The sequence below is a fragment of the Triturus cristatus genome, chromosome 4_2 (genome assembly GCF_964204655.1).
Source record: "Triturus cristatus chromosome 4_2, aTriCri1.1, whole genome shotgun sequence".
NCBI lineage: Eukaryota > Metazoa > Chordata > Amphibia > Caudata > Salamandridae > Triturus > Triturus cristatus.
In genome coordinates, this window is record NC_140586.1 from 684,895,002 (window position 1) to 684,918,843 (window position 23,842).

Sequence of the window (23,842 nt, forward strand, 5' to 3'; positions counted from 1 at the left end):
GAGGAATGTTATGTTCAAGGGGAACACCCCCCTGCTCACGGAGAGGGTGGTCTAGGCTGTGACCCGGAAGAGGTCAAGTAAATAAATGGGGGCTGGACCGGATGATCCGGGTCAGTGCACCGAAGTACAACTACGGTGTAGGTGTGTGTTTTTCCTCCCCCGAGTCCGGAGAGTTTGCTGCCCGCCTACCGCACTTAGTGTACTCGCTGGGTGCCCCCCAGCACATAACACCTGTGACAGGTCTGGTTTTCAAGTTTTATTGTTTTGAAGAGTATAAAAGAAAAAAAAATGGATACGGTCTGTGCTCTGAGGCCCATACAGGAAATGAACTGAACGATACAACTAGGAAGTCAATGAAAATGTGTTGAAATGTGTTCTGCAATGATCCTACCATACCCCCAAAATGAAATGCTTTTTTGCCTCCTAGTTTCAGACCCTCGCTGCTGTGTTGGGCAATGTACGTCAGGTTATTGTACCATGCTTTTGCGCATTTGCTGCCTTTGCCATTCTCCTTATAGTGTCCGTAAGGTGCTCTTTGGGATTTCCAAGATTTCCATTACACTTGCGAATTTTGGACAATGAATGGATGAGGTGAAACGTGTATGATGTATGTCTGTGTACTAAGTGAACTTCCAGGGGAAAGTAGCTGGCCTTCATAGCCTCCTGGCTGTGATGATGCATGTAGAATTGCATACTAAATACAACTTAACTGATGGGTGCCGAAGGAGTGTGTTAATGACTGGAAGTCACTGAGTTTCATTCTACTGGAAAGATTGCAGTGCTAAATGTAAATGCTTTATAGTTACTGTCATATTTAGCTTTATTTATGCAGCTTAAACCTGTTGTTTTTGTGACTTCAAGGTATAATTAGCAATTTGACTTTGCAAAGACTAGTGGCCACAACCATTTAGGCAGTACAGATTGCACAAATGATTCAATGTGCTGAGACAATGCCCTGCCCTGTAAGGACTGATCATACAAGTACAAAGAAATGAAAAGGGGTTGCTTGAAAAGCCCCCATATGGGAAATGAATAAGGCAGAGAATTAAATGTTGCATCCTTCCTTAGAGATGGAAGTGATATGAACGGGAATGTTAGTCTCTACTCAGCATAAGGTAAACAAGAAGGAACATGGAGGAACATCTTGCGGAGAGGGTAGACTAAAACAATCTGCGTAATTGAAGTAATTTTGCATTACTCTTCTGACATGAAACAACAAGTCGCGGCCAGTGCAGGTAAGCGTGGTGGGGCGATGGAGGGCGGGGGGGGGGGGAAGTAGTTAGATGGTGGAATATGTTTTATTTATTTGACCTATTCTGTCGACTTCCCGGCTCACCGCGCTTACCTGCACCAGCCGCCGCTGGAAACTGCTGAAAAGTACAGAGGATGCAGACTAAAGTATAGTATCTGCTAAGATGGTGTGTGTTGGGTGATGGCACAGCAAAGACTTTAAAGGTTGAGAACATTGGCTCAATTGCATGGTGAGGATTTAGGCAATTGTTGAGGTCAAGGGTGATAATGGTGCCTGTCAGGTATAAAAATTGTTTAGATGGATCATTTTATACAGGCTCGCGTTTTGGCAAAAAGGTCTTCCCTGCCATAAACATTTTTGATCCCTACAAGTAAGGCAATAATATCATATGTTAAAGCAACAATACTACCTACTTTGGAATGCATTGAAATACATTTGGCTGTAAACGTTTCTGAGGACAGTTTTGCCTGTAGGCCCTTTGAGCTTGAATTATGTATGATTGGTAATGTGTAAGCCTCCAGAAAGCAGCGATTGTGTACATTTCATAGCGATTACATTTCTATCCATGGAGAATTCTCATGTGAATTTTGCACTTGTTTTGTGAATGATGTTACCACTGTTGCTTATAACCCTTCCCTACTGATTTGTGCCTGTTTTTCTTTACTTCATTCATGGGTGCACATAGCTCTTGGTGCTCTGGGCTGGTTGCTTTAGACCCCTTGGGCTCATTGATGGTTTCCACCCAGGTAAGCGAGTACCGAGAGCTGGACAGCTTGGCCCTAGCTTCCTCAGTAAGATTGGGGTGGGGGAGAGCTTCAGATTTGTTGACAATCAGGCTGGCATATGATGTTTAAATACATTATAAGACAAGCAGAGTACTTGAGAGGGGCCTAATGGGCAGTGGAAAAGGAGAGGATTGCGAATTAGTCGGAGAACCAAGAGAGAAAACACAATATTTGCGAAATACCCAATATGTATGAGGACTTTCAAAACAGAGGGAGACAGTGTTTTTTTGTGTGTATGTAAAAATGACTGGTGAACTCCGATATACATCTCATAATACCTGACTGAAAGCCCCTTTACCCAAATATTCATCAGAAAATGCATTTATTAGGAGGGGTACAATACCCCAAACACTCCTCCTGAGGCTACATACAGCTCCAAGATGCATTTAAGCACTGATCCAGGGTCTGTGGTGCTTTAGGTGGGATTACCATATTACTATAGTTTCAATCTGCCTTCTGGAGCCCAGTGCATCACACCACAATAGCAATGTTCAATCAGGCTATGCTGGCTTCAGAGGCATCGTCGAACCTGGTGGAAGGCAAGCGTGCTTCCAGTCAGAGCAGGCGTATGCGGACTTTCAGCGCACATGCCATGACTGTGCAATCAAACAGGTAACACCCTGGGTAGGCTGAGGACTAGGGGCTGGGGATGGGCTAACTGTGGTGTTTTGATATGTGAAGAATTCTTCCTCAATTTGTGCAGCTCTTTCACAAAGGAGATATTTGGTCCACTCACAGGGAAAGGATGCAAGTGACCCAGTAGAGTCTGCAGTCACCCCTTAGTTCTCAGGCATTCAGGCTTTCTCATTCAGAATAGCTTTTATAGTCATTCCAGTGATCACAAGGGAATCTGTTGCTGAAGCAGTGATCCCCAATACAGGGGAATGGGGCTGGTCACCTGGATTGTCATTTGGTAGTCAAAAGGCATCTCACCTGAAATACAACTATTCTATAACCCTTCATCAATCAGGACTATCACCCAGATCCAATAGTAATGTCGCCCAGAGAGGATATTCACTGCAGAGATGGAGAGAAACTACATGAGCAATGATGGCTGCCTCAGAATGGGGTGGTGAGGCAGGCGAGGCGGTGGAAATGGAATAAAAAAATAATAATAATTAAAAAAAAAAAACGTACCTTTTGGTCTGAGCGTCCTGTTTGGATGCTCAGGCATTGCCTGGGGAAGCTCGGCATGTTCTCCAAGGGGCTGTGCAACACAGCCAATTGAGAACATGCCAAATGCGCATGACGGTTTGACCAGCCCCAGAGGGCCAGCCAAACTTTTGTGTGCACTTAGAGGAGTGCAAACCACTCCTCACTCTGCTTGGCTTCACGGAGCCCAGACCCAGCCCCTCCTGGCTCTGAGTGCCGCATAAAAAAAAATGATAATAACCTCCTGTATTATCTTTTTTTTTGTGACCTGCTTAAATAGCAGTGGGGGTTCGCTCATCCGCTTTAGTGTCGGAGCCGCCACTGCACATGTGTACACTGTGTTAAGGTCTCTCCTACCCACGGACACCAAAGCCAAATCTAGAGGCCACTAGAGTCACTATTTAGGACTGCCTTAAACATATTAAAAGTAAATCAAAACTGCAGGTCAAGGTCCGAAGAAGAAAGAAAAACATAGATGAACAGCTTGCAAATGAGTCTGTGGACTATTATCCTTGAACCCCCTGATCGTCACTGAATGCATTTTACACACTTTTGTGATTTTGTATCTGAAAGGCTGCATTTCAATTAAAGTTGGTTAGGAATGTAATGCTGTTTATTGCACACCGTACTTCACAAATAGTTTCTGAAATGTACCTTGTTTTTCGAGCTGAGCAGCCCTAAGGATCCAGAGTGCCGCTTAGTGAGAGGTGCTTGACTCTGTTTGTCCTCTATTTAGAGAGTTTCAGAGCCCAGTCGCCGCTCACAGAGCCTAATAACGTGAGACTGGCACTGCAGATACTTTGGGGGGACCCTGGGAAATTGCGTGACTTGAACTGATTTTTAGTTGTTGCTGAATTCATGAGTGATGAATTTTTAACTATTTGTCTAACATCTGGTAGTATATTCCTAAGAATGAAGAGAACTGCCTCTAATTTCACAAAACATCAGGTGCAGTGGCCTACTTCCATCAAACATTTGTCTTTGTTTTAGATGCAACCGTAAATGTAATTTGGAACGGAATACAAATATAAGCCTGAAAATGTGGCCTCAACGGAATTGAACTAGAATTGAATAAGTGAAATCCTCACAACATGGATAGGCTCCTTCTGCTAATTGTTTAATACACTTTTACCACACATAAGACGAACCAGAAAGTTTTGCTTCAATACTTCTTACAATTGTGTTTCTTTTCCTGTTTTCAGCTGTGAACAAGGAATGGTTGCTGTGATCCGGGGCTAGCATTAATGGTCAAAAGGCATGCTTCTGCATTCCTCAGGTATTGTAATGCACTTGTTTTAGGACTTCATTGACAACTGCCAAATACTAATGAGTGTTTTGTGTGCTCAGATGTTCAGAGTCTACATTTTATTGTTTGTTTAGTGTTAGATAATGGAATGCGCAGATTGTTGGCCCAGGGCATGGAAAGATCAATTACCTGTTTGTCTGAAGTTTATAGTGCACAATAAAGAGATGGCTGAACACGCTGGTGATGTCTGGTGGATTGGTGTGCCTAGTTTGTAAACGCTGACTTTTTGTTTCAAAAGAAAAGAATTGATAAGCACAATGGGGCAGATTTATGTTTCCTGGCGCATCCCTGCAAATCAGCAGGGATGCGCCAGGAAAGATGCGTCACGCAAGTTTACCCTTGCACCACCACAGATGCGCTGCATTTACAATGCAGCGCATCGTGGCACAAGGATAAACAGATGCGTGACGCATCTCATGGCGTAAGGACAGCGCATTGCTGGAGTCGTGTCGCAAGCACGACGCAACTCCAGCAATGTTTTGGGGCTGCCCATACCTTACATGCTGCGTCATGCCTTACGCCTGCTTCAAGCAGGCGCAAGGTTTTGACGCAGCAGCGTCGGAAAAGTGACTGAGTGAAATCTTGTAGATTTCACTGCATCACTTTTCCGAAGGCTTTTTCCGCTGGAACGCCCGCCCTGCATACATTAAACCTGACGCAGGTTTAATGTGGCGCAGGGCTTTACACCGTGATGCATCTCCATAGATGCGTCACGATGTAAATAGGGCGCAACGTGGCACAGGGTTTACACCGCCGCTGCGTCACAAAAGTGACGCAACGGCGGCGTAAAAGTGGCGCAAATCTAACATAAATCTGCCCCATTCTGTTTATGTCTTAGGGTTTGCGTCCAATTATTGTAACCATGTTATTAAAAAAATAACACATATTGGGCCAGGACATGCGAAAAATAGTATTTGTGTTTCACTGAGCATATTGTGAAACATTTCATAAGACTTCCAGTGACATGTATAAAACCCACTGTTTAATTCTACCATTAAAAAAAGCATTCCGGGGAGAGGAATGGGTAAACATTCGTAAAACAACCGCTTCATTCAATAGATGGTTTAAAAATCAACTTAAAAAACCGTGATTATTAGGCCCAGGCCTTGACAAGCTACTCTTCGTTTTGTTTCATTGAAATAGATTTTGTGAGCCCTGGTTTGGCCTATTTCCCCTGGTGTCTTTAATGAAATTCCTAATAATGGGAAAAGAGCATTATTACAAAAACACATAATTAGCCTACACGACTAATCAGGTATTATACTTTACTAAACATCAAATTTAAACTGCACTGAAAAAGGGTGGAACGTCATCCTAGCATTTTAATAGGGATCATAGCCACTTTCTTATTTTATGTTGAATAAAAATTCGTATTTAATACTGTGAATGATTTCTAGGTTTGAAAAATCAAATGATGAAGGGTGTAAATGGATGAGTTAATCTCAGACAAAGTGAGCCTCATTTCTGTCCATATTTTTTGCCCACTGTGCCACTACAGACAAGACCCACCCTCGTTAGTCAGTCTTGGTTTTACTCCAAAAGTAACAGTCCAGCCTGAACTGCATGGACGTGTCCACTCTGAGCTGAAAACAAGCACCCCCAGATGGTTCTTGGTCTATCTGGGCCTCATGAGCCAGCTGCAATCTGATTCCTGTGGAATGGTTAGCATGGGAATCACTTTTAGGCATGCTCTTAGGACTTAGGGTATCACTCGGAGGAGAATACAATGGGCTGGACTGTTCCTACTGGAGAAGGACCAGCACATATTTGCATTTGGCTGGTCTCTGTCTAAAGTGGTACAGTGAGTGAAAAATAATTGACTTGGAAGCCTCCCCACATAATCACCAGTGGCTGAGGTTAATTCAGTCATTTATTCCATCATCTTGTTGTTTGTTGGAGTAAATGGCTTAAACATGGGAGATAATGTTCAGACATAGGCTCCCTGCTCACTTTAAAACATGGCTTGAGCTGTACCTAATGATGAGACATAAGGAAGCTGAAAACTCTCTGGGGCTGCTTGTGTTCATAGGGATACGAGCTGACTCTTTGGGGTGGACAGTTCTGAGTAGGGCACAACATATTTGCATATTATTGTGTCTATTAAGAGTAGCATAGTAGATGAGAATTCATGGACTGGATTGTGGCCTGACTTATCACCAGGGACTCAGATTAATTCACTTCCAAAGATGATGGCTAAACGCAGATAGTTACTATGCCACAAAACCCAATTTGTTTGTCACTGATGAGGCCTAGTAGGCTGAAATCAATATGGTGTTGCTTATAATCATATCTGAGGGAACATCTATGCCTTCCATCACTTTGTTTTTTGTTGTAGTAGGTGCCCTAAGTGTGAGGAGTGTGTCAAGATCACGTACTTGCTATGCCGCAGGGTTGACACTACACCTCACAGAATAAGTTGGAAAAAACTAGTCTAGTTTGGAAATTTGTCCCTTGAGAAGAGACCTTGTTTGTTAGTCAGTGCTAGGCTGTTCCCTCTGGAACAGGACCCAAGCTAACTTGCGAATGTCCCATCCTTGTCTACATTGGCAGTGTAGGTGAAAAACGATGGACAGGAATTGGGCCCTGAGCAATCGTTAAAGACTTACATTCATTCAAGCATTTCTTCCTTTACATTTTTGTTTATTGCTGTCTAGATTTGAGCAATGTCATTGATAGCCATTTGCTTCTGTCAAAGTTAAATACTCGAGTATGAATTTGGAGAAATGTGGGTCTACTTATGAATCAATTGTTGCATTTTTGTAAGGTGCAAATTGCCTCACTCACAAGTAGGGAGAGGTCCAGGTCATGAAGTCAGGTGCTGCTCTTTTAATTATTTCATGTTGCCCTCCTTGTGTTTCAGATCACTGGCTTTACTAAGAATGTTCTAGCTCCTGTGTGGTGTCTTGGGTAGAGTGCTGGAGTGTATAGATATCACTATGTCCCCACCCATTGTCTTATGGTCTTCGTCTTACTTCTCAAATGCATTTAAAAAGATGGTCAAGCATCTAATATTTATTATAGAAGGTACTGACTATTCATGCTTGTCTTTCACGTTGTAAAGTAAAATCAGATTAAATTCAAGGAAAAATCGCTGACTGCCTTTGACTAGACATCGAATTGTGGTGTATGTATATGGTCAAGAACCTCTAATGATATGTCTGTATATTCCTATATTTGTACATGTACTTGGTCAAGATCTTGTCAATCAGAGTATATTTATTTTAAGTAATACTTTGAATATAGTTATTAGTCATTTGCCCTTACGGGTACACATAGCATGGCTATTCGGTTAATCCTGCCCTGTCCCAATACCTTCTGCTTTAAGACATCTAGAAATCGATGGGTCTGTTATACAAGCAGTGTAAACAAAATTAAAATAAACAGTGGCGGCTCCTCCGCTAAGGCGGAGGAGCATTACCTCACTGCCCAAAAAGGAAAAATAAAATGACAATAACGTATCGTTATTATCATTTTAGTTTTCCAATTGCGTGCAGCCTTTGTGCAGTGTGAAACGGGGCATGGCTGGTCAGCGGAGGAGTGGTTTGCACTCCCAAAGTGTGCATGAACTGTTTGATCAGCCGTCTTGGGCCAACCAAACAGTTCATGCACACTTTGCATGTTCCTACCCGGCTGCTTACACAGCCTGGTCAGGAACATGCACAGGCTCTCTTTTCGAGACTGAGCACGGATCCATGGCACTCAAACCAATCACATGGCTCAGGTAAGCCTGTGTGCCAGGTGCTTCCTGCTGCCGGCTGGACTGCAGAAGAAGAAGGAAGAGGATTTAGAGGAGGCAGTGGTCATCCAGTTGGCTGACCATTCTAATGTATCAATTAACCCCCACCCCACCACCCTGCCACACCACCCCATCCGGGATAAGCCGCTACTGAAAATAAAATTTATATTATATTTACTTTCAGAAGAATGGCAAAAGTTTGTATTAGAGTACCTATAATCGTGGATACCTGTTCATGGGCTTTGTCTATGTGTGCCATGCTATTTTTATCAGCAATGTTTACTTAGGTGGCACCTGATCTACCTATATCTTTTGCATTCATGACCAAATGTCTGCACAAAAGTCCCAATTTATGGCTCTCATTACGAGTGGTCTGGTAAATTGCAATACTGTTTTTGTCTGTAATCCTGACATATAGCTTGACATACGTAGCTCTTCAAATGCTAAAATGCTCATATGCTCTTGTTTTACTATATTTTCATACGCGCTAGATGGTGGACAGATGGACCAATTAATCTTGGTTTAAGTACTGTGAAAGTAACTTCTCTTTGAAAGCATGATTAATGCACGCCGTAGGCGCTAAAAATACTTTCAGGATGTTTTTCTTTTTCTGAATGCATTAACCATTTTGTGTATACAAGTGAGGAAGCATTTTAATTGTCCATTGCAGTTCTCTTCTTCACATATCTTGTAGCATTTAAGAAGGAGCTGTTTTGGACTATGTGTCCTGTGAAAAATTTAAAGTCTGGTTACCCAGATTTGGTATAGTTAACTACATGTTATCCCCACTGTTTTTAGATCTTATTGTTTTCTTCCAATCAGATTGTATTATGGATGTATTGCTTATATGGTTGATTTATCTGACCGAATAAAAGCTCACAAATTGAATTGAATTGAACTAGCTAGCCATTCTTTACTATCCTAGTTTACACTTATAGACCTAGATTATGTGAACTAGAATTCAGTGAATATTTCTCCAGGGATTGCAGACTACTTATAGAATTAAAAATTACTGTCAACATGTGGTATGTCTGCTGAAATTATTGATAACCACTGCAGAGCATCAGCTACAGCTTGTGTGATGTTTGCAACCACGGTGACATGGCTATCACGTCGATATTAGCCATGGTGACAGAAGCTAGCCCTGCAGCTTGACTACCATCAACTTTGCAGGTTTGTGCTGTAGTGTTGAGCTTGACAACAACAAGCTACACTACCGAGCTGATACCTCAGCAGGTTCAGTGCATTATCCAGCTGTCAGCTTAGTGACCTACACAAAGCTTTTAAGCATTAAGTGCTTAAAATCTACTGCAGGGATTTACACCAAATCACAAAAAGCACTCTTTGAGGAACAGGATCTAGGTTTCTGCCAAGTTTAATGTAAAACTGTTTGGCAGTTTGGGCTGTAGCTGTGGCTAAAGTTCCATTTCGGACCCCCCATTTTTCTCGCCCCTTGTTTGATGTGTCCCCTCCAAAGTTTTTGGGAGATTCATCAAACAGAGCAAAAGTTACTAGCAACACAAAAAATACATTTTCAATGGAAACACGATTCTAACTATAAACACTCAGTAGGGACTGCCACTGAGTAATTAATTAATTAATTAATACACACATATGTATATAAATATATAATATATATATATTTATATATTCACTGAAAAAACCATAGGTTTCAGGAACGTTTTAGTTAGTTGGACATTTCACTCGTTATAGTTAGTTCAGCTAACTATAACTCGCGCCCCCTCAATGCACTGCTGATGACGTCACATATTACATCATTCATGACATGGTCAGTGACATCACTGATGACATCCCAAATGACATCACTGTCATCAGGGATGTCATCACTGATGACATCCCAAATGACATCACTGATGACATCACTGATGACATCATCCAGTGACTGTGTGTTTCCGTAAAGTTTAAATTTGAATTATATATATATGCCAAGCTGTATTGAAGAATAAGTGGGTGTATAAGTGTCTGTATGGAGGATTTAGTAGGTACATGACTGACTGTATAAGTGAGTGATTAAATGTGTCTTTCTGAATGCATGGGTTAGTGACTAAATTGTGTGAAAGTCTGTATCAGTCAGTCTGTTGTTGTGTAAGCTGCTGCATGGGTTGGTGAGTAGCTGCAGGAGTGTCTATATGGGTTATTGATTGCTTGCCTGAGTATTTGTATGGCTGCCTGAGTGTGAGTGGGTGGGTGGGAGGTGTGTGCCTCTGTGCATAGATGTGTGAGTGGTTGATTCACTGGGTGTATGGGTTCAAGAGTGCATGTGGAAACAGCTGTATGGGTGAGTGAGTGTGTGTATGGGTGTGTTGGTGAGTGAATGGATGTCTCAGTGGTACACGTGCAATTAAGTACATATGTAAAAGGCAGTATAAGTGAATGATGGTGTATATAAATAACTATATGTGAGAGTCAGTAATTGCGAGAGTGGCTGCATGGAGGAGTGTGTATTTGTATCAGTGATTCTATAAAAGAGTAATTATGTGTTAGTATCTGTGAGGTGGTGTCTGTATAACTGTATAGGTGAGTAAATGGAAGTATGATTGATTCTTTGCATGACTGACTAGGTGTGTGAGTAACTCTGGATATGTGGCAGTGTGTGAGTGTCTGTATAGGTGTATGAGTGCATATGATAGTGTTGTATTGATGAGTGACTGCATGTATGAGTGACTGTAGGGGTGAATGAGTGGATGCGTGTGTAGACCTAGGAAGACATGGCTTGGCAGTTCGGGCTGGACTGTTCCCACAAGGCACAGGGTTAAGACTGATTTGCATATGGCCATGTCTCAACTGGGGTGGCGTGGTGAGCAAAATAACGATGGATTAAACCCAGATCTGTGACTGGGGGTGAATGTTTTGCCAATGTGCAACATTCCGTCCATCATCTTGTGTGTTTTGCTGTTCGCCCTATGTGGGAAGGGTATGCCCAGACGTGGGACCCGTGCTCACTATGCCATTGGAGTCAAGCTATCCTGGCTGATGAGGGGTGAAACCCTGAAACCGGTTCTAGGATGCTTGATTCCGGTCCAGGGAAGACATGGCTTGGCAGTTCGTCCTGGACTGTTCCCATGAGGCACAAGGTCAAGATTGATTTGCATATGGCCATGTCTGAACTGGGGTGGTGTGGTGAGCAAAATAACGTTGGATTAAACCCAGATCTGTGACTGGGGGTGAATGTTTTGCCAATGTGCAACATTCCGTCCATCATCTTGTGTGTTTTGCTGTTTGCCCTATGTGGGAAGGGTATGCCCAGACGTGGGTCCCGTGCTCACTACGCCACTGGAGTCAAGCTATCCTGGCTGAAGAGGGGTGAAACCCTGAAACCGGTCCTAGGATGCTTGATTCCGGTCCAGGGAAGACATGGCTTGGCAGTTCAGGCTGGACTGTTCCCATGAGGCACAGGGTCAAGACTGATTTGCATATGGCCATGTCTAAACTGGGGTGGCGTGGTGAGCAAAATAACGATGGATTAAACCCAGATCTGTGACTGGGGGTGAATGTTTTGCCAATGTGCAACATTCCGTCCATCATCTTGTGTGTTTTGCTGTTTGCCCTATGTGGGAAGGGTATGCCCAGACGTGGGTCCCGTGCTCACTACACCACTGGAGCCAAGCTATCCTAGCTGAAGAGGGGTGAAACCCCAAAACCGGTCGTAGGATGCTTGATTCCGGTCCAGGGAAGACATGGCTTGGCAGTTCGGGCTGGACTGTTCCCATGAGGCACAGGGTCAAGACTGATTTGCATATGGCCATGTCTGAACTGGGATTAAACCCAGATCTGTGACTGTGGGTGAATGTTTTGCCAATGTGCAACATTCCGTCCATCATCTTGTGTGTTATGCTCTTCGCCCTATGTGGGAAGGGTATGCCCAGACATGGGTCCCGTGCTCACTACGCCACTGGAGTCAAGCTATCATGGCTGAAGAGGGGTGAAACCCAAAAACCGGTCCTAGGATGCTTGATTCTGGTCCAGGGAAGACATGGCTTGGCAGTTCGGGCTGGACTGTTCTCATGAGGCACAGGGTCAAGACTGATTTGCATATGGCCATGTCTGAACTGGGGTGGCGTGTTGAGCAATATAACGATGGATTAAACCCAGATCTGTGACTGGAGGTGAATGTTTTGCCAATGTGCAACATTCCGTCCATCATCTTGTGTGTTTTGCTGTAGACCTAGGAATCTGTCAGCGCGTATTTAGTAACTGGTATTGATGTGTCTATTTTTCGAAAATAGTAGTCTGTATTTTAGAGTGGCTGTATCAAAGGTTATATTCAGGTGTGAGGAGGTGCATCAGATTTTCACGTGGATGATGTCATCAGTGATGTCATTTCAGATATCATCAGTGATGTCATCAGTGATGTCAATGACCATGTCATGAATGATGTAATTTGTGATGTCATCATCAGTGCATTGGGGGGGGGCGCAAGTTATAGTTAGCTGAACTAACTATAACACCGGAATATCTATGGTTTTGTACGAGTGAAATGTCCAACTAACTATAATGTTCCTGAAACCAATGTTTTTTTCAGTGAATTTCTATGGTTTTTAAATGCTAAATTCTTACTATAGCGAGCCTGAAACCCATGTTTTTTTTAGTAAATTTCTATGGTTTTTTAAATGCTAATTTCTAACTATAATGTGCCTGAAACCTATGGTTATTTCAGTGAATTTCAAAGGTTTTTTAAATGAAAATTTGTAAGTCTAATGTATCTCAATCCTATGTTTTTTAAATTTTCTATACATATATATATTATTTAAAAAAATTGTGAATAATTTTTAGTTAGGAAAACTATATTCATTCTTTTTTTTTTGGTAATATTATACAGAGGTCGCGCACCCTTTGCGCTTCCTAAAGCAATGGCTGCGTGCATTCCGGTAGCCATTTTGAAAATTCGCACTGGGGTCGCGACTTTGGCGTAATTTGTAAAGAATGAAATATCTTTAAATTAATTATAAATAAAAGATTTCCTTTAAGTGTTTGTCTAAATTTATTAATAAAAGTATTTTTCAAGTATTATTGTCAATATAGTTGCGACGAAAGTAAAGTTACGAAACACGCGGTTTAGCCGCTTAATGTGTGCAATTTCTCCCCACGCGTATTTCAGGGGCCGTGATCGCGCTGAGATCGAGCCGAATAAAGTTTGAATATAATATTAGACTGAACAGTTTTGTTAATATACTTATTAAAAGTTTATAGAAATGTTTATTTATAGTGTATAATGATTTATATGATTTTCGCGGGTGCGAGAAGGGTGCGTGACGAGTGCGTGCACCCTATGCGACTTCATGTCAGCAAAAGAAAAAAGGAATCTGATTGTTTGAAATCAATTTCATTGTGAAAGAGGGAGGATCTATCCTTCTGATATTTCCCTTACTTCTTGTCCTTGATAGAGAGAAGACCTGTTTCATACTTCTCTTTATATTAATATACCTTTTTTGTGTGCTTTTTTTTTTTAATACAACTATGCCTTCTAGTTTTGCCGAAGTTGATCCACTTGCAGTAGAGGAGGAAGAACAGATGGTGCAGCAGAAGAAGAAAAGAAAGGAAAGCATCATTTGGTCCTTTTTTAGTGTACATGAGGACCTGCGACAGATGCCGCTTTTGCCTCCCGTAACCTAGAACGGCACAGTACGGTCAAACTGCAGTGGGACGTACACTCGTTGACCTCTCATGGCACTGCTCCACACTTCGGGGAGGACGCTTTCCATTAGCTGTGTTTTCTGATGACGTGTCGCGCCGGCCCTGTCCAACAACAGAACTCCTTTAGATCAAAACCGACTCTTCCACTCTCTCACCGGAAATTAAACCTGGCCACGCGGACACTTTCACAATACAACAGCCGGGAATACACTTTTCGGTAAAAAAACACATTCCTTCCTCCAAATCAAATAAAAAACTCACTGAAGAACAGGGGCCAGCTTCGATCGGTAAACAGCTGTTACAATGACTTTTTAACTTCGCAATACCATTACAACGCATGCATTACCATGCATGCATTGTACATCGCGAAGTCATTACTACGCATTTTTTTTTAACGCATTGTCATTTTCCATGCATGCCTTTAAAACGATCCACTTCGTTGTAAGGAAACATAGGCTGCTCTGTTTCCTCACAAAGACATGCACCGCCCCTCAGAGACGTTGTGAAGCAGGAACCAAGAGGAGTGACAGGTAAGGGGGATTGGGCATGGGGTGGGGGTTACTTTTCTAGGGTTTAGGGAAGTGCAGTGGTGTTTGGGTAGTGTAGGGGTCGTGTTTTAGGGTTTAGGGTAGTGCAGTAGTGTTTGGGTAGTATAGAGGGTCGTTCTGGTGGTAGTGTTTTAGGGTTTAGAGTAGTGCAGTGGTGTTTGTGTAGTGTAGGGGGTAGTGTTTTAGGGTTTAGGGTAGAGCAGTGGTGTTTGTGTAGTGCAGGAGGTCATGCTGTGGGTAGTGTTTTAGGGTAGTGCAGTGGTGGTTGTGTAGTGTAGGGGGTCGTGTTTTAGGGATTAGGGTAGAGCAGAGGTGTTTTGGTAGTGTAGGGGTTCATGCTGGGGATAGTGCTTTAGAGTTTAGGGTAGTGCAGCAGTGTTTGGGTAGTGTAGGGGGTTGTGCTGGGGGTAGTGTTTTAGGGTTTAGGGTAGTGCAGTGGTGTTTGGGTAGTGTAGGGGGTCATGCTGGGGGAAGTGTTTAAGGCTTTAGGGTAGTGCAGTGGTGTTTGTGTAGTGTAGGGGGTCATGTTTTAGGGTTGAGGGTAGTGCAGTGGTGTTTGGGTAGTGTAGGGGGTCGCGCTGGAGTAGGGTTTTAGGGTTTAGGGTAGCGCAGTGGTGTTTGGGTAGTGTAGGGGGTCATGCTGGGGGTAGGGTTTTAGGGTTTAGGGTAGCGCAGTGGTGTTTGGGTAGTATAGGGGGTCATGAGGGGGTAGATTTAAGGTTAGGGTAGCGCAGTGGTGTTTGGGTAGCGTAGGGGGTCATGCTGGGGGTAGTGTTTTAGGGTTTAGGGTAGTGCAGCGGTGTTTGTATAGTGTAGGGGGTCGTTTTTTAGGGTTGAGGGTAGTGCAGTGGTGTTTGGGTAGTGTAGGTGGTCGTACTGGGTGTAGATTTAGGGTTTAGGGTAGCGCAGTGGTGTTTGGGTAGTGTAGGTGGTCGTGCTGGGGGTAGGGTTTCAGGGTCAAGGGTAGCGCAGTGGTGTTTGGGTAATGTGGGGGTCGTGGTGGGGGTAGGGTTTTAGGGTTTAGGGTAGCGCAGTTGTGTTTGGGTTGTGTAGGGGGTTGTGCTGGGGTAGGGTTTTAGGGTTTAGGGTAGCGCAGTGGTGATTGGGTAGTGTAGGGGGTCGTGCTGGGGGTAGGGTTTTAGGGTTTAGGGTGGCGAAGTGGTGTTTGGTTAGGATAGGGGGTCGTGCTGGTGGTAGGGTTTTAGGGTTTAAGGTAGCAAAGTGGTGTTTGGGTAGTGTAGGCGGTCGTGCTGGGGGTAGGGTTTTAGTGTTTAGGGTAGCACAGTGGTGTTTGGGTAGTATAGGGGGTAATGCAGGGGGTAGATTTAGGGTTAGGGTAGCGCAGTGGTGTTTGGGTAACGTTGGGGGTTGTGCTGGGGGTAATGTTTTAGGGTTTAGGGTAGTGCAGAGGTGATTGTATTGTGTAGGGGGTCATGTTTTAGGGTTTAGGGTAGTGCAGTGGTGTGTGGGTAGTGTAGGGGGCCGTGTTTAAAGGTTGAGGGTAGTGCAGTGGTGTTTGGGTAGTGTAGGGGGTCGTACTGGGTGTAGATTTAGGGTTTAGGGTAGCGCAGTGATGTTTGGGTAGTGTAGGCGGTCGTGCTGGGGGTAGGGTTTTAGGGTTTAGGGTAGCGCAGTGGTGTTTGGGTAGTGTAGGGGGCGTGCTGGGGGTAGGGTTTTAGGGTAGCCCAGTGGTGTTAGGGTAGTGTAGGGGGTCGTGCTGGGGGTAGGGTTTTAGGGTTTTAGGGTAGCAAAGTGGTGTTTGGGTAGTGTAGGGGGTCATGCTGGGGGTAGGGTTTTAGGGTTTTGGGTAGCGCAGTGGTGTTTGGGTAGTGTAGGGGGTCGTGCTGGGGGTAGGGTTTTAGGGTAGCAAAGTGGTGTTTGGGTAGTGTAGGGGGTCAAGCTGGGGGTAGTGTTTTAGGGTTTAGGGTAGCGCAGTGGTGTTTGGGTAGTGAAGGGGGTCGTGCTGGGGGTAGTGTTTTAGGGTTTAGGGTAGCGCAGTGGTGTTTGGGTAGTGTAGGGGTCATGCTGTGGGTAGTGGTTTAGGGTTTAGGGTGGTGCAGTGGTGTTTGTGTAGTGCAGGAGGTCATGCTGTGGGTAGTGTTTTAGGGTAGTGCAGTGGTGGTTGTGTAGTGTAGGGGGTCGTGTTTTAGGGATTAGGGTAGAGCAGAGGTGTTTTGGTAGTGTAGGGGTTCATGCTGGGGATAGTGCTTTAGAGTTTAGGGTAGTGCAGCAGTGTTTGGGTAGTGTAGGGGGTTGTGCTGGGGGTAGTGTTTTAGGGTTTAGGGTAGTGCAGTGGTGTTTGGGTAGTGTAGGGGGTCATGCTGGGGGAAGTGTTTAAGGCTTTAGGGTAGTGCAGTGGTGTTTGTGTAGTGTAGGGGGTCATGTTTTAGGGTTGAGGGTAGTGCAGTGGTGTTTGGGTAGTGTAGGGGGTCGCGCTGGAGTAGGGTTTTAGGGTTTAGGGTAGCGCAGTGGTGTTTGGGTAGTGTAGGGGGTCATGCTGGGGGTAGGGTTTTAGGGTTTAGGGTAGCGCAGTGGTGTTTGGGTAGTATAGGGGGTCATGAGGGGGTAGATTTAAGGTTAGGGTAGCGCAGTGGTGTTTGGGTAGCGTAGGGGGTCATGCTGGGGGTAGTGTTTTAGGGTTTAGGGTAGTGCAGCGGTGTTTGTATAGTGTAGGGGGTCGTTTTTTAGGGTTGAGGGTAGTGCAGTGGTGTTTGGGTAGTGTAGGTGGTCGTACTGGGTGTAGATTTAGGGTTTAGGGTAGCGCAGTGGTGTTTGGGTAGTGTAGGTGGTCGTGCTGGGGGTAGGGTTTCAGGGTCAAGGGTAGCGCAGTGGTGTTTGGGTAATGTGGGGGTCGTGGTGGGGGTAGGGTTTTAGGGTTTAGGGTAGCGCAGTTGTGTTTGGGTTGTGTAGGGGGTTGTGCTGGGGTAGGGTTTTAGGGTTTAGGGTAGCGCAGTGGTGATTGGGTAGTGTAGGGGGTCGTGCTGGGGGTAGGGTTTTAGGGTTTAGGGTGGCGAAGTGGTGTTTGGTTAGGATAGGGGGTCGTGCTGGTGGTAGGGTTTTAGGGTTTAAGGTAGCAAAGTGGTGTTTGGGTAGTGTAGGCGGTCGTGCTGGGGGTAGGGTTTTAGTGTTTAGGGTAGCACAGTGGTGTTTGGGTAGTATAGGGGGTAATGCAGGGGGTAGATTTAGGGTTAGGGTAGCGCAGTGGTGTTTGGGTAACGTTGGGGGTTGTGCTGGGGGTAATGTTTTAGGGTTTAGGGTAGTGCAGAGGTGATTGTATTGTGTAGGGGGTCATGTTTTAGGGTTTAGGGTAGTGCAGTGGTGTGTGGGTAGTGTAGGGGGCCGTGTTTAAAGGTTGAGGGTAGTGCAGTGGTGTTTGGGTAGTGTAGGGGGTCGTACTGGGTGTAGATTTAGGGTTTAGGGTAGCGCAGTGATGTTTGGGTAGTGTAGGCGGTCGTGCTGGGGGTAGGGTTTTAGGGTTTAGGGTAGCGCAGTGGTGTTTGGGTAGTGTAGGGGGCGTGCTGGGGGTAGGGTTTTAGGGTAGCCCAGTGGTGTTAGGGTAGTGTAGGGGGTCGTGCTGGGGGTAGGGTTTTAGGGTTTTGGGTAGCGCAGTGGTGTTTGGGTAGTGTAGGGGGTCATGCTGGGGGTAGGGTTTTAGGGTAGCAAAGTGGTGTTTGGGTAGTGTAGGGGGTCATGCTGGGGGTAGGGTTTTAGGGTTTTGGGTAGCGCAGTGGTGTTTGGGTAGTGTAGGGGGTCGTGCTGGGGGTAGGGTTTTAGGGTAGCAAAGTGGTGTTTGGGTAGTGTAGGGGGTCAAGCTGGGGGTAGTGTTTTAGGGTTTAGGGTAGCGCAGTGGTGTTTGGTTAGTGAAGGGGGTCGTGCTGGGGGTAGTGTTTTAGGGTTTAGGGTAGCGCAGTGGTGTTTGGGTAGTGTAGGGGTCATGCTGTGGGTAGTGGTTTAGGGTTTAGGGTGGTGCAGTGGTGTTTGGGTAGTATAGTGGGTCATGCTGGGGGTAGTGTTTTAGGGTTTAGGGTAGCGCAGTGGTGTTTGGGTAGGGTAGGGGGTCGTGTTTTAGGGTTTAGGGTTTAGGGTAGTGCAGTGGTGTTTGGGTAGGGTAGGGGGTCATGTTTTAGGGTTTAGAGTAGCGCAGTGGTGTTTGTGTAGCATAGGGGGTCACGCTAAGGGTAGTGTTTTAGGGTTTAGGGTAGCGCAGTGGTGATTAGGTAGCGTACAGGTCGTGATGGGGTAGTGTTTTAGGGTTTAGGGTAGCGCAGTGGTGTTTGGGTAGTGTAGGGTGTAGTGCTGGGGGTAGTGATTTAGGGTTTAGGGTAGCGCAGTGGTGTTTGTGTAGTGTAGGGGGTAGTGCTGGGGGTAGTGTTTTAGGGTTTAGGGTAGCGCAGTGGTTTTTGTGTAATGTAGGGGTCATGCTGTGGGTAGTGGTTTAGGGTTTAGGGTGGTGCAGTGGTGTTTGGGTAGTATAGTGGGTCATGCTGGGGGTAGTGTTTTAGGGTTTAGGGTAGCGCAGTGGTGTTTGGGTAGGGTAGGGGGTCGTGTTTTAGGGTTTAGGGTTTAGGGTAGTGCAGTGGTGTTTGGGTAGGGTAGGGGGTCATGTTTTAGGGTTTAGTGTAGCGCAGTGGTGTTTGTGTAGCATAGGGGGTCGCGCTAAGGGTAGTGTTTTAGGGTTTAGGGTAGCGCAGTGGTGATTAGGTAGCGTACAGGTCGTGATGGGGTAGTGTTTTAGGGTTTAGGGTAGCGCAGTGGTGTTTGGGTAGTGTAGGGTGTAGTGCTGGGGGTAGTGATTTAGGGTTTAGGGTAGCGCAGTGGTGTTTGTGTAGTGTAGGGGGTAGTGCTGGGGGTAGTGTTTTAGGGTTTAGGGTAGCGCAGTGGTTTTTGTGTAATGTAGGGGGTCATACTGGGGGTAGTGTTTTAGAGTTTAGCGTAGTGCAGTGGTGTTTGGGTAGTGTAGGGGGTCGTGCTGGTGTTAGATTTAGGGTTTAGGGTAGTGCAGTGGTGTTTTTGTGCTGTAGGGGGTCATGCTGGGGGTAGTGTTTTAGGGTTTAGGGTAGTGCAGTGGTGTTTATGTAGTGTAGGGGCTCATGCTGGGGTAGTGTTTTAGATTATAGGGTAGTGTAGTGGTGTTTTTGGTAGTGTAGGGGGTCGTGTTTTGGGGTTTAGGGTAGTGCAGTTGTGTTTGTGTAGTGTAGGGGGTAGTGTTTTAGGGTTTAGGGTAGTGCATTGGCATTTGTGTAGTGTAGGGGGTCATGCTGGGGGTAGTGTTGTAGGGTTTGGTATAGTGCAGTGGTGTTTGTGTAGTATAGGGGATTGTGTTTTAGGGTTTAGGGTAGTGCAGTTGTGTTTGGGTAGTGTAGGGGGTCATGCTGGGGCTAGTGTTTTAGTGTTTAGGGTAGTGCAGTGGTGTTTGGGTAGTGTAAGGGTCATGCTGGTGGTAGTGTCTTAGGGTTTAGGGTAGTGCAGTGCTGTTTGTGCAGTGTAGGGGTCATGCTGGGGGTAGATTTAGGATTTAGGGTAGTGCAGTTGTGTTTGGGTAGTGTAGGGGGTCATGCTGGGGGTTGTGTGTTAGGGTTTAGGGTCGTGCAGTGGTGTTTAGTTAGTATAAGGGGTCATGCTGAGGGTAGTGTTTTAGGGTTTAGGGTAGTGCAGTGATGCTTGGCTAGTGTAGGGGATCCTCGTGCTGGGGGTAGTGTTTTAAGGTTTAGGGTTGTGCAGTGATGTTTGGGTAGTATAGGGGGTCATGCTGGGGTAGTGTTTTAGGGTTATGGGTAGTACAGTAGTGCTTGGGTAGTGTAGGGGTCATGCTGGGGTATTGTTTTAGTGTTTAGGGTAGTGCAGTGGTGTTTGTGTAGTGGACAGCACATGCGCTGCATTGCTAGGCGAGACCTAAAACGCATTGCACCAAGATGGCTGCCAACACGTCCTGGAATGAAGAGTTGGTAGCCAATTAGAGCCAAGCTTGTGCTTGTGTAGTTAGGTCCTGCCCAGATATATAAAGATTTTTTTTCTTTAATATCTCAAAAACTACTGAACGGATTTACACCATTTAAACAAAGGATGCTTTCTGAGCCAAGCACTACCTTTTTGCCAAATTTGGTGCAATTCCAATCAGCAGTTCAGGCTGTAGCTGTGTCTAAAGTTTCCTATGGTAAATGCATTTTTCGACCTCTTTTTTAAAATGTCTCAGGATCTACTTAACGGATTTACACCATTTAACAAAAAGGTCTCTTTCTGAACCAAGGGCTACCTTTTTGCCAAACTTGGTGTAATTCCGTTCAGCAGTTCGAGCTGTAGCCATGTCTAAAGTTTCCTGTGAATAATAACATGCAAATAACATGTTTTGGGACCCCCCCTTTTTTCTCGGCCCCTGATTTGCAAATCACCCCCAAACTTTCAGGATAGGAGCTGACCGGAGCGGGCCATAAGTTTTGAAAATTTCACAAAGATTCGTCAACTGGCGCCAAAGTTATTGGGAAAACAAAAAACGCTTTTAGTATGGAAACTAGATCCTAACTATAACTATCTACTGGCGACCGCCAGTAGATAATATTGGAGACCGCCAGTAGATAATATATATTGTGTAGGGGGTCGTGCTGGAGGTAGTGTTTTAGGGTTTAGGGTAGCTCAGTGGTGTTTGGGTAATGTAGGGTGTCGTGCTGGGGGTGGTGTTTTAGGGTTTAGGTTAGAGCAGTGGTGTTTGGGTAGTGTAGGGGGGAATGCTGGGTGTGGTGTTTTAGGGTTTTGGGTAGTGCAGTGGTGTTTGGGTAGTGTAGGGGGTCGTGCTGGTGGTAGTGTTTCAGGGTTTAGGGTAGTGCAGTGGTGTTTGTGTAGTGTAGGGGTCGTGCTTGGGGTAGTATTTTAAGGTTTAGGGTAGCGCAGTGGTGTTTGGGTAGTGTAGGGGGTCATGCTGGGGCTAGTGTTTTAGGGTTTAGGGTAGTGCATTGGCATTTGTGTAGTGTAGGGGGTCATGCTGGGGGTAGTGTTGTAGGGTTTGGTATAGTGCAGTGGTGTTTGTGTAGTACATGGTGTTGTGTTTTAGGGTTTAGGGTAGTGCAGTTGTGTTTGGGTAGTGTAAGGGTCGTGCTGGTGGTAGTGTCTTAGGGTTTAGGGTAGTGCAGTGGTGTTTGTGCAGTGTAGGGGGTCATGCTGGGGGTAGATTTAGGATTTGGGGCAGTGCAGTTGTGTTTGGGTAGTGTAGGGGGTCATGCTGGGGGTAGTGTGTTAGGGTTTAGGGTAGTGCAGTGGTGTTTGGTTAGTATAGGGGGTCATGCTGAGGGTAGTGTTTTAGGCTTATCGGTAGTACAGTAGTGCTTGGGTAGTGTAGGGGTCATGCTGGGGTATTTTTTTAGTGTTTAGGGTAGTGCAGTGGTGTTTGTGTAGTGGGCAGCGCATGCGCTGCATCGCTAGGCGAGACCTAAAACGCATTCCACCAAGATGGCTGCCAACACGTCCTGGAATGAAGCGTTGGCAGCCAATTAGAGCCAAGTTTGTGCTTGTGTAGTTAGGTTCCGCCCAGATATATAAAGATTTTTTTTCTTTAATATCTGAAACACTACTGAACGGATTTACACCATTTAAAAAAAGGATGCTTTCTGAGCCAAGCACTACCTTTTTGCCAAATTTGGTGCAATTCCAATCAGCAGTTCAGGCTGTAGCTGTGTCTAAAGTTTCCTATGGTAAATGCATTTTTCGACCTCTTTTTTAAAATTTCTCAGGATCTACTTAACGGATTTACACCATTTAACAAAAAGGTCTCTTTCTGAACCAAGGGCTACCTTTTTGCCAAACTTGGTGTAATTCCGTTCAGCAGTTCGAGCTGTAGCCATGTCTAAAGTTTCCTGTAAATAATAACATGCAAATAACATGTTTTGGGACCCCCCCTTTTTTCTCGGCCCCTGATTTGCAAATCACCCCCAAACTTTCAGGATAGGTGCTGACCGGAGCGGGCCATAAGTTTTGAAAATTTCACAAAGATTCGTCAACTGGCGCCAAAGTTATTGGGAAAACGAAAAACGCTTTTAGTATGGAAACTAGATCCTAACTATAACTATCTACTGGCGACCGCCAGTAGATAATATTGGAGACCGCCAGTAGATAATATATATTGTGTAGGGGGTCGTGCTGGAGGTAGTGTTTTAGGGTTTAGGGTAGCGCAGTGGTGTTTGGGTAATGTAGGGGGTCGTGCTAGGGGTGGTGTTTTAGGGTTTAGGTTAGAGCAGTGGTGTTTGGGTAGTGTAGGGGGGAATGCTGGGTGTGGTGTTTTAGGGTTTTGGGTAGTGCAGTGGTGTTTGGGTAGTGTAGGGGGTCGTGCTGGTGGTAGTGTTTTAGGGTTTAGGGTAGTGCAGTGGTGTTTGTGTAGTGTAGGGGTCGTGCTCGGGATAGTATTTTAAGGTTTAGGGTAGCGCAGTGGTGTTTGGGTAGTGTAGGGGGTCATGCTGGGGCTAGTGTTTTAGGGTTTAGGGTAGTGCATTGGCATTTGTGTAGTGTAGGGGGTCATGCTGGGGGTAGTGTTGTAGGGTTTGGTATAGTGCAGTGGTGTTTGTGTAGTACAGGGTGTTGTGTTTTAGGGTTTAGGGTAGTGCAGCTGTGTTTGGGTAGTGTAAGGGTCGTGCTGGTGTTAGTGTCTTAGGGTTTAGGGTAGTGCAGTGGTGTTTGTGCAGTGTAGGGGGTCATGCTGGGGGTAGATTTAGGATTTGGGGTAGTGCAGTTGTGTTTGGGTAGTGTAGGGGGTCATGCTGGGGGTAGTGTGTTAGGGTTTAGGGTAGTGCAGTGGTGTTTGGTTAGTATAGGGGGTCATGCTGAGGGTAGTGTTTTAGGCTTATCGGTAGTACAGTAGTGCTTGGGTAGTGTAGGGGTCATGCTGGGGTATTGTTTTAGTGTTTAGGGTAGTGCAGTGGTGTTTGTGTAGTGGGCAGCGCATGCGCTGCATCGCTAGGCGAGACCTAAAACGCATTCCACCAAGATGGCTGCCAACACGTCCTGGAATGAAGAGTTGTCAGCCAATTAGAGCCAAGCTTGTGCTTGTGTAGTTAGGTTCCGCCCAGATATATAAAGATTTTTTTACTTTAATATCTCAAAAACTACTGAACAGATTTACACCATTTAAAAAAAAAAGGACGCTTTCTGAGCCAAGCACTACCTTTTTGCCAAATTTGGTGCAATTCCGTTCAGCAGTTCAAGCTGTAGCTGTGTCTAAAGTTTCCTATGGGAAATGCATTTTTCAACCTCTTTTTTAAAATTTCTCAGGATCTACTGAACGGATTTACACTATTTAACAAAAAGGTCTCTTTCTGAACCAAGGGCTTCCTTTTTGCCAATCTTGGTGTAATTCCGTTCAGCATATCAAGCTGTAGCCATGTCTAAAGTTTCCTATGGATAATAACATGCAAATAACACGTTTTG

At 45.2% G+C, this 23,842-nt stretch overlaps 1 protein-coding gene across 1 annotated transcript in view; it reads left to right on the top strand.

Moving 5' to 3' along the window:
- The window catches only part of DAB1 (DAB adaptor protein 1), a 3,595,579-nt gene that overhangs the window by 2,061,146 nt on the left and 1,510,591 nt on the right, over positions 1–23,842 (top strand). Inside the window, exon 6 of the mRNA XM_085602501.1 lies at positions 4,392–4,465. The gene's annotated coding sequence lies outside the window, so the exon portion shown is untranslated. The remainder of the gene's footprint in view (positions 1–4,391; positions 4,466–23,842) is intronic.